Here is a 10,980-nt window from a genome sequence, read left to right on the forward strand (position 1 = left end):
AGTCGCTCTTCTTTATGTATTGTTCAAGAAAATTTGAGTGCGACAGAGGCACAATGTTTCCAAGGAGCAGCAACAGGCAATTTTATCCATGGATTCATCTGGGCTGCTAGCTACTATTAGCCTGCATCATGTCTAGAAATTTTGAAGATACATCAGACTACCATCATTTGAGTTATATTGCATGATGCAGTGTGTAAGGGGCACCTCAAATGCCAATAGGAACAGGTAATAAGAAATAGATGTGTGTTTCTTTAATTTCCATTTACAACTTTGAAGCTGTACAAGATTACAACTCTGAAGCTGTACACCCAACAACAGTTGCAGTCTACAAGATCACAATCCACATTCAGAAGCTCGTTTGCAAGTACTACATGCATACATCGAACAAGAAGAAGTAGCACAAGCATTCAGAAGCTCGGTGTGCAAGTAGTACAGGGATGCAGAGACTTGGTTGTCATTGCTCTCCAAGGGAGTCTGCAGCAAGTTGCAGTACACTCCGTACTCTGCCAACGCTAGTCTGCAGTGTGTAAGTACAAGGTGCAGACGTTACGGCCGTCGGTGGCGTCGGCGGCTGGGCCGGCGACGAGGTGGACAAATGCAGAGGTTGGGGCAGGCAGTTGCCTTGGCGGGCGGCGGCGGGGACCGCCGACGAGCTGGACGACCGCGGAGTCCAGGTTACGGCCGTCGGTGGCGTCGGCGGCTAGGCCGGCGACGAGGTGGGCGACTCCAGAGGTTGGGGAGGGCGGTTGACTCGGCGGCGGAGACCTCTGACGAGCTGTACGAGTGCAGAGGTTTGCCGGCGCCTGGACAGGACGAGCCAGATCGGCGGGGCCGTCTGGAGAGCAGCGTGGGTAGAAGGGATTGGGAACAGATTGAGGTCGTGATGTTTTTCATTGTCCAGGGTGCACTTTTGCAAATAGGAAATCTGAAGGCAGGCGGTTTATTGTAAAAATACATTCAGACGAGGAGGCACACACGATTTAAATCGGAGGATTGGCGATGAGCGGATATATGGATTCACGATGGATGCTTGATTCACGTGATACGATATATATCTCTCCCTAATAATAAAGCACGGATTGGGTCTCCGGGTTCACCGTCGCAATACGCTTTCTTCTCATATCATAATACGCTTTTACGATTATGTTTTGAAATTAACCGATGTGGTACTAACTTAAGAGTTCGTTTTTGCCTCCATGGTAGTACGATGGCAGACTTGGGCCTGCTTTAGTCTAGCCCATACACGTACAACTTTTTATAATCATCCCGTTGCTAGGTGCTCGCGCTCCGCAAGGTCGACGGTCGCTGCACCTTCCTCCTCCATATGCCGTAGCCTTTGGCCCTTTGCTTCCTGCAGCGGCAAGCAGCAACAAAACTAGGAAGAATTGTGTGACGTGCGGTGCTAAGGTTGGTGGTATGATCTATGCGCCGAGTGGGATGGCAGCTGGAAACTGTTCGATCAAAACATGAGCGCTGCTCATATGAAGTAGGATGCATGTACCACATTAATTCAATGTTCAGTTATCTCGTGAGGGCCGGCGCCGAAGGAAACACCCAAGATACGTGTGTGCGTGTGATAATATATCGTACGTGGTACATCTGATCAATCATCACAGTGTAAATCAGCAGCAGCCAGCAGCACACAAATTCTCTTAAATACCAAAAAAGGAGTGCACGCTAGGAGCACCTTCGGACGTAGATAGGGCTCGCCCCTCCGCCATGCCTCCTGCGGAGAGGACCTTGAGTCAAGCTACGGCTAACGCCATCTGCTGCGAGCAAATGGGCGTAGCCCATGACAACGGCACCGTTGTTGTAGAACTCGCTATCGGTCACTCTGTAGCTGCCCATGGTGAGATTGGAATGGGGCAAAATCTAAGGTTAGGGATTGGAGATTTTGACGCCGGGGAGTTACTTGATAAGCTTGCAGTAGGCCCTAAGCTGACGTGGCCGGTGAGAGCGTACTTGAGACGTACGTGAGCGGTAGCCCAGGACCACATGCATGCATAGCACCCAGTAGCCGGTGCTGACGTGGCTGATTCTTGAATATAAGTTCAATTTGTTCACCAAAAGACAGATACACAGCTAGAACAGCCCCTGTTATGAAATATGCAAGACATAGAAGGACCCAGTTTCATAGCAGCCGAACAAATGTTGGGGAATCCGATTATCTTCCATTAAGCAAGTTCTACAAATTTATATTTCATTTGATGGTTTGAAATTGCATCGTGTATCTTGGTGAGTAACTTTAGTGATTTGGTTTTGCATAGATTTATACAAAGATTTGCTCATATTGAGAATCATGTGCAGTAATAATTATGCATTTACCCCGCAAAAAAAATTATGCATTTAGAACGAAGTTTTTTCTTGGGAAGCAAAGGTAGTAGATTTTGATCCAAATACAATAATAATTTTATTTCTCAATTGCTTGTGCAAAATATATGCAAGTGGCTTATATTGGATCGATAATACGGTGAAAACTTTATAGGTCGGTGTCACATGTAAATATAAATCGTATCAATTTCTGTTTTCAAGGATCAATATTGCATGCTACAAGTTTCACACCAAACTAAAGGTGAGGGAGCAAAGCGAATTGTGCATGATGGCAGGTAAACTATCGAGTACCAAACAAACTCTGAAATTTATTTTATAATATACATTGCAACATATGAGATTTTTTGCACGCACAGTTTTCATGAACAACATATGTGTTTTGCACATAATTGAATACACATCAACTTTTTTCCCGTTGCAACGCACGGGCATTTGTGCTAGTATATTAAAAAGCAAAGATATAAAGTTTTGTTAGAGGTGTTGGGATCTGCTCCCTCACCTTTCCCTCTTTGCATTTTCCTACATTTAAGTGATTGTCGAATAATTTCTCTTATAGCCAAACCTGGACTACTCAGCCTGCTTCTAGCCCAGTAGCGCGTAGTTCAAGATGGCAATGAGGCCCCGAAACCCGCATCCCTCTGGGTTTTTACCCTATTAGGGGACGGGGATGGGCATCTTTTCATCCTCGTGGGGTTGTTGTTGGGTGTAAGTGCATCTAGTGCCACCCCTAGTTGGTTTTGGAGTATTGACGACAAACCTAGTTGAGGGACTAATGTGTTTGTGAGAATTGCAGGATAACACAGGTAGAAGTCCCTCATTGATTCGGTTTTACTACCAGAGATGACCCCTAAAAATGTATGAAGACATTGAAGCCAAAGGTGGTATATGAAGATATTCACATTGAAGACTATGACAAAAGAAGACACGTTATGAAGCCTATGGAGCTCGAAGACTTAGATCTTTCGTAGTTCTTTTTCTCTTGTGTTGAGTCATAGGAACCACCGTACTGTTAAGTGGGGTCCAGAAGAACCAGTCAGAATGACTGAAGTGATGCCTAAACCAAAAAACCTATGTCTTCGAGTGAAGACAATGAGAGCGAATCTTGTCCAGAGCCGGACAAGTCAGCTTTGCTTGTAGCCCAAGTAAAGTTGCCATGAGAGTTTGAAATCTGACCGTTGAGACACGTGTCAGTTCCTTAGTGACCCAGGGTCATTTCGGACAAAACAGGTCGGGTTGCCAAGTGGCTATAAATAGCCCACCCCCTACAACCATAAACGGTTGGCTGCTCAGATTTCAGTGCATGGCTTTTGTCGTTTGAGAGCAACCCACCTCGAAGCCTTTGAGAGAAAATTTCTAGCGAGGAGAAAAAGCCCTAACCACCCAGAGCCAGAGAACATTGGGCATCACTTAAGTCTTCTTGTCTGTGTGATCTGAAGACTTATTACACTTGAGGACTGTGAATCCTCCAGACGGTTAGGCGTCGCGTTCAGAGCATCCAAGAGACATTGTGGATTGCCAGTGAACGAAGTTTGTGAAGGTTTGGGAGTCTACCTTGAAGACTTACCAGAGTGATTGGGCGAGGACTATGTGACCTTAGCTCAAGGAGAATACGGTGAGGACTTGGTGTCCTGAGCTGCGTGTTCAGGACTGGGTGTCCGGGACTGTGTGTCCTAAGGTTTAAATACCTAGCCGCTCCAACCAGACGTACAGTTGTCACAGCAACTGGAACTGGTCCAACACATCATTGTCTTCAACGAGTCACTGGTTTCATCTTCACTTCCTTTTTCTTACTGTTACTCATTGTGAAGCCATTGCATGCTTGCTCTATCTTTTGTCTTCACAACGTGAATGTATGATCTGTTTGGCTTCATAACTTCTTCCTACCTGATCCTTATTACACTGTAGTTGTTTGTCATTGTGCTTTCACTCTATTGAATACTTGACCATGGCTGGCCTAGTGTAATGTAACTTCCGCTGCATAGTAATAGGCATAATCTTTGCTGTTTGTCTTCATAACTCCCATGTTTTGAAGACTTTCATAAAAATCGCCTATTCACCCCCCTCTAGTCGATATAACGCACTTTCAATTGGTATCAGAGCTAGGTGCTCCCTTGTTCTGTGTGATTCGGTTTAACCACCTGGAGTTTTAGCTATGTCAACTGCAGGGATAATCAAAGTCTCCGCTGCGTGCCCCGTCTTCGATGGAACTGAATATCCCTACTGGAAGAATAAGATGCGCATGCATCTTGAAGCCATTGACGTCGACCTATGGTATGTCGTCGAGAATGGTGTTCCCAAGGCTGGAGAAGGTGTCACTGCTGCTGATGTCAAGAAGTTCACTCAACTGGACTCCACTGCCAAAAATATCATCTGTGGTCATCTGACAAAAGGACAGTATGGCCGTGTGAGTGCCTTGAAGAAATCCAAGCTGGTCTGGGACTGGCTCTCCAAGGTCAATGAAGGCATCTCAACCCAGAGAGATCAAAGAATCAATGTTCTTCTCAACCTCTTCAACCGCTTCAAGCGAAATGACAATGAGAATGTCCAGCACACATTTGACCGGCTCACTGACATCACAAATGAGCTTCAAGCCCTCGGCGCCACTGAGATCACCAAACATGAAATCGTCAAGATGCTGCTGAGATCACTTGATAGTTCGTTTGACATCCTAGCCCTGATGATTCAAGAACGTCCTGATTTCAAGACACTCGATCCGTCTGACATACTTGAGAGGCTCAACACACATGAGTTTCAGCTTTCTGAGAAAAGAGATATCTACAGTCCAAACTATGGGCGAACTCGTGCCTTGAAGGCAAAAGCTGTTTCCTCATCTGAAGAAGAATCTGACAGCAGTTCTGATGATCCTGAAGACATTGGAAGGGAACTTGCAATGCTAGTGAAGAAGTTCCAAAAACTCACCAAGAAGAAAGGCTTCAGAAAATCTTCACGATCAAGCTCAAGGAATGATGAAGCTTCTGCTCATGACTACAAGAAGAAAACATGTCACAAGTGCAAGAAAACTGGACACTTCATCTCTGAGTGTCCACAGTGGGACAATGAAAACAGAAGGAAGAAGAAGAGCAAGGAATATGATTCTGACGACAAGAAGAAGAAGAAATACTCAAAGTCTTCTTCCAAGTCTTCCTCAAAGTCTTCATCACACAAGAAGAGCTCATCTGGCAAGGCACATGTGTTTGTTGGCAAGGAAATGGATTCAGAGGAGGAGTCCGCTTTTGAGGAGGCAGAGGTGGAATCTGAGGAGGAGTCTGATTCTGGCATTGCGAGTCTGGCTACAGCATACGTCGCCAAGTCCATCTTCAACACTGAAGATAATGACTTCATCACCGACACTGATGCAAATGACAAGAACGACTCCACTCCTACCTACTGCTTCATGGCACGCGGTGCCAAGGTAAACACACGCACTACTCGCTATCAAACATCTAGTGACGATGACTCTGACTCTGATTCAAAACCCAGCTACAAAACACTTGCTAAAATTGCAACTGAACAACAGAAAGCTATGGGACATATTCAAAAACTGTTAGACAGAAGCGATGATCTGTTAGGTGCTGAAATGACTCGATCTGAATCCTTAATTGAAGACATAAAAAATCTTCACGTTAAGTATCAGGAACTTGAAGATCGTCTTGATACTCTCTCAACAACTCATGAAAAGCTTTCCTATGATTATCTTCAAAGGAAGCAAGAACTTGAGAAATTGAGAGCAGCTCATGAAGATCTTCAAAAGGAAAATGAGTCACTTCGCGCCGAACAAATCAGTTCCGCTCAGGAAGGATTTGAACCACCATGTCTTAAATGCATTGAGCGTGATAATGCTACTTCTGTTGCTGAATGTTCCACTGCTAATGTTGTTGCAATATCTTCTACTGTTGATGTGGTAACTAACCCCTCTGCTGAGGATACCACTGCTATTGCTAATGAGAATGCTAGGTTGAAGACATTGCTTGAAACAGGGATGTACAAAAGTCTTAAAGGACATCAGACATTATGTGATGTCCTCAAGAAGCAGATTCTGAACCGAAACCCTAGGAAAGAGGGTGTTGGGTTCGTAAGGAAAATAAATGCAGATGGCTCTTACTGGAGACCTGAGCAGTACCCCAAAACCACATGGGTTGCTGCAAAGGAACTTTCAGTAGATCCATCCAATTTATCTGGCTTCACTTGTGCTAACCCCATTATCATTGATGAATCCTTTGATGTAAACTATAAATTGTTTAAGAATCAGAATGGTGAAGTGTTTGCCAGGTACATTGGTACTAACTGCAGGAATGGACCGCCTATGAAGAAGATCTGGGCTCCGAAAAAGTGTCTGGAAAATCTTCCTGTGAATGTCTTCATGACACCTCACTTGAAGAAGACAAACCTCAGACCAAAGGCTTCATACGGTCCAAAGGCTTCATACAAACAGAGGACTCACCTGAGTCACACTAACGCAAATGTTTTGCAGGGAAACTATACTCAGGCATATGAATATGAGAGCGGTTCATCGAACCGTCATGTTCATATGACCAAAAATTATTCTGCTTATTCTTATGAGTACTATTGTCCACCTGCAAGACTGTTTGCTAAGGCTTCAAAGCCAAAATTCTCAGATGCTGCACTTAGACTTATTGCTTCTAAGCCACCCTTGAAGATGTGGGTGGTTAAGAAAGCTTAACTCTCTTTTGCAGGGAAAGGTCTCCAGCAGAAAACCAAAATCTTCTGACGCTATTGCTGGGGACCTTAAAAATCTTGTAGGGCGCAAGATAAAATGCCCGAATGGCATCATTATGTACTTCGTTCCTGAATCGCATGCTACTCTCCCTATTAGTCCTAATCTGGATCTAAGTTTTCATAACCCACTGATTCGTCAAATGTTTTTGCTTCACAATTCTCTTCGTGAAGCCTATCCCCCTAACTGCACTGTAGGGTACGACACCAGCGTCTTCAAAGTCTTCAGAATGGATTATTGACAGTGGGTGTACAAATCACATGACTGGCAAAAGAAGCCTTCTTATGGACTCAACCTTACGTCCATCCGACAAGAGCCACATCACATTTGCTGACACTGGTAAAAGTAAGGTATTGTGTCTAGGTAGAGTTGCAATCTCAAAGGATCAACACATGGATAAAGTCATGCTTGTTGAATCCCTTGGCTTCAACTTAATGTCTGTCTCAATGCTTTGCGATTTGAACATGATCGTAATGTTTGGAAAATATTGTTGCCTAGTACTAATGGAATCTGACAAGTCTCTAGTGTTTGAAGGGTATCGAAAAGATGATCTGTACGTGGTAGATTTCTCAGCAGGGCCACAACTTGCAGTATGTCTTCTTGCAAAAGCTTCAGAATGCTGGCTTTGGCATTGGAGGCTTGGGCATGCTGGCATGAGGAACCTCCACACCCTTGCGAAGAAGAAGCATGTCATAGGCATCGAAGGCGTCAAGTTCAAGAAAGATCACTTATGTGGTGCCTGTGAAGCAGGGAAGATGACAAGGGCAAAACATCCTTCGAAGACAATCATGACTACTACTCAACCCTTCGAACTGCTCCACATGGATCTTTTCGGCCCCACTCACTACTCAACTTTTACTACTACTGCCTGCCTCTATGGCTTCGTCATTGTTGATGATTACTCTAGATATATTTGGGTGCACATAATCCTTTACAAGACTGAAGTGCAGGATGTCTTTAGACGCTTCGCCAATCGTGCTATGAACAATTTTGGCGCCAAGATAAACACATCAAAGTGACAATGGCACTGAATTCAAGAACACTGGCCTTGATACATATCTTGATACCTTGGGCATCACACATGAATTCTCAGCTCCGTACACGCCACAGCAGAATGGCGTCATCGAACGCAAAAACAGAACACTCATTGAGATGGCCAGAACAATGCTAGATGAATACAAGACTCCAAGAAAATTCTGGACTGAAATCATTGACACTGCATGCCATACAATCAATCGTGTTTATCTTCACAAGCTTCTGAACAAGACATCTTATGAACTCCTAACTGGCAAGAAGCCAAATGTCAGTTACTTCAGAGTATTTGGCGCAAGGTGCTGGATCAAGGACCCACACCACACCTCAAAGTTTGCACCAAAAGCACATGAGGGCTTTATGCTTGGATATGGAAAGGATTCGCACTCCTACAGAGTCTTCAATCTCTTTCATTACAAAGTGGTTGAAACAGTGGATGTGCGGTTCGATGAGACAAATGGTTCACAAAGAGAGCAACTGCCAAATGTGCTAGATGAGATTCCAGCTAGTGAATCAATCAAGCTAATGGGAACTGGAGAGATTATACCTTCTGAAGCTCATCCTGAAGAAGAACTTATCATCTCAGCACCTGATCAACATGAAGACAATGCTCAGCCTGAAGACATTCCTCCCAACAACAACACAGATCAGCAAGAGCAAAGTCTTCGCCCTGTACATCCTCGTGTTGCCAATGAAGTGCAGATTGACAGAATAATTGACAGCATCAATGCACCTGGTCCACTCACTCGTTCAAGGGCAACTCAGCTAGCAAATTTCTGTGGGCACTTCGCATTCGTCTCAATATCAGAACCCAAGAAAGTTGAAGAAGCCTTCATGGAACCTGAATGGATTCAAGCTATGCAAGAAGAGCTTCAACAGTTTGAGCTGAATAATGTATGGGAACTGGTTAAGCGTCCTGATCCACGGAAGCACAACATAATAGGCACCAAATGGATATACCGCAACAAGCAAGATGAGCATGGTCAAGTTGTCAGAAACAAAGCTCGTCTCGTTGCTCAAGGATATACTCAAGTGGAAGGCATTGACTTCGATGAAACATTTGCTCCTGTGGCTAGGCTTGAAGCCATACGCATACTGCTGGCCTATGCAAATCATCATAACATACTTCTATATCAAATGGATGTGAAAAGTGCCTTTCTCAATGGCAAGATTGAAGAAGAAGTGTATGTTGCACAACCGCCTGGCTTTGAAAATCCAAAACATCCTGACATGGTATACAAGCTCAACAAGGCACTGTATGGCCTCAAACAAGCCCCTAGGGCCTGGTATGACACACTCAAATACTTCCTGAAGAGCAAAGGCTTCATACCTGGTTCCCTGGATCCCACTCTTTTCACGAAGACATATGATGGTGAACTGTTTGTGTGCCAAATATATGTGGATGACATTATCTTCGGCTGCACCAATCAGAAGTACAGTGAAGAGTTTGGATATATGATGCAAGAGCAATATCAGATGTCCATGATGGGGGAGCTGAAGTTCTTCCTTGGTCTTCAAATACGACAACAACGCAATGGCATCTTCATATCTCAAGAGAAGTATCTCAAAGATTGCCTGAAGAAGTTCGGTATGCAAGACTGCAAAGGCTTCACAACACCAATGCCAGCCAAACATCATCTAGGTCCTGACGACAATGGTAAAGAGTTCGATCAAAAGGTATACCGCTCCATGATTGGTTCTTTGCTTTATTTATGTGCATCTAGGCCAGATATTATGCTTAGTGTTTGCATGTGTGCTCGATTTCAAGCGGCACCAAAGGAGTCGCATCACTTAGCTGTGAAGCGAATTCTTCGATATTTGGCTCACACCCCAACTCTAGGATTATGGTATCCAAAGGGCTCAGAGTTTGATTTGGTTGGATTCTCGGATGCTGATTATGCTGGTGACAAAGTTGATCGCAAGTCTACATCAGGCACATGTCACTTTCTGGGACGATCACTTGTATGTTGGTCTTCAAAGAAGCAGAACTGTGTATCTCTCTCCACTGCTGAATCTGAATACATTGCTGCTGGATCTTGCTGCGCTCAGCTTCTGTGGATGAAGCAAACACTCAAGGACTATGGCATTCATCTGAAGCAAGTGCCACTTTACTGCGACAACGAAAGCGCCATCAAGATTGCAAACAACCCAGTTCAGCACTCGAAGACAAAGCACATTGAAATTCGTCATCACTTTCTCAGAGATCATGTTGTGAAGAAAGACATTGATATCATACACGTCAACACTGAAGAGCAATTGGCAGATATCTTCACCAAGCCCTTGGATGAGAAGAGGTTTTGCAAGTTACGGTGTGAGAATATCCTGGAATCCTCAAATGTCCTGTGATCAGGCACACATCCTAACCCTTATGCATATTGATGACTTAGATGTGCAACACACGAAGTGAAGTATATCTTCAAATCAATGAAGATATACATTCTAAGTGTGAATACATTAATGTGGAATTTGACTTTGGAGCACCACGATAATTGTGCGCCGTGTCTGGGTCTAATACTTCCTATACGGTGGGTAACGCCACCACCAAACGTTCTATTTTAAAGTGTTTCACTCATGGCGTTACCTTGCAATGTCTTCATAGTTGATTTGGCTTCGAACTCAACACATTTTCATGATTATCTTCACTATGTTGACTACAATATATATATATATATATATATATATATATATATGTATATATATATATGCTAGTGTTCTGTCCTCTACGGCATTCACTTATAGCTATGTCTTCTTAGTTGAATCTTTTGAACTAAGTGAATGTGATCGGACCCTAACCTCTCTATGCTTTCTATCTCAAACTCTATCTCTTCAAGTCATATGCATTCTATTGAAACTGTCGAATGTCTTCACTGCGTCCTTGTCAG

Source organism: Triticum aestivum, chromosome 5A (assembly GCF_018294505.1).
Source record: "Triticum aestivum cultivar Chinese Spring chromosome 5A, IWGSC CS RefSeq v2.1, whole genome shotgun sequence".
In the NCBI taxonomy this organism is placed as follows: Eukaryota; Viridiplantae; Streptophyta; class Magnoliopsida; order Poales; family Poaceae; genus Triticum; species Triticum aestivum.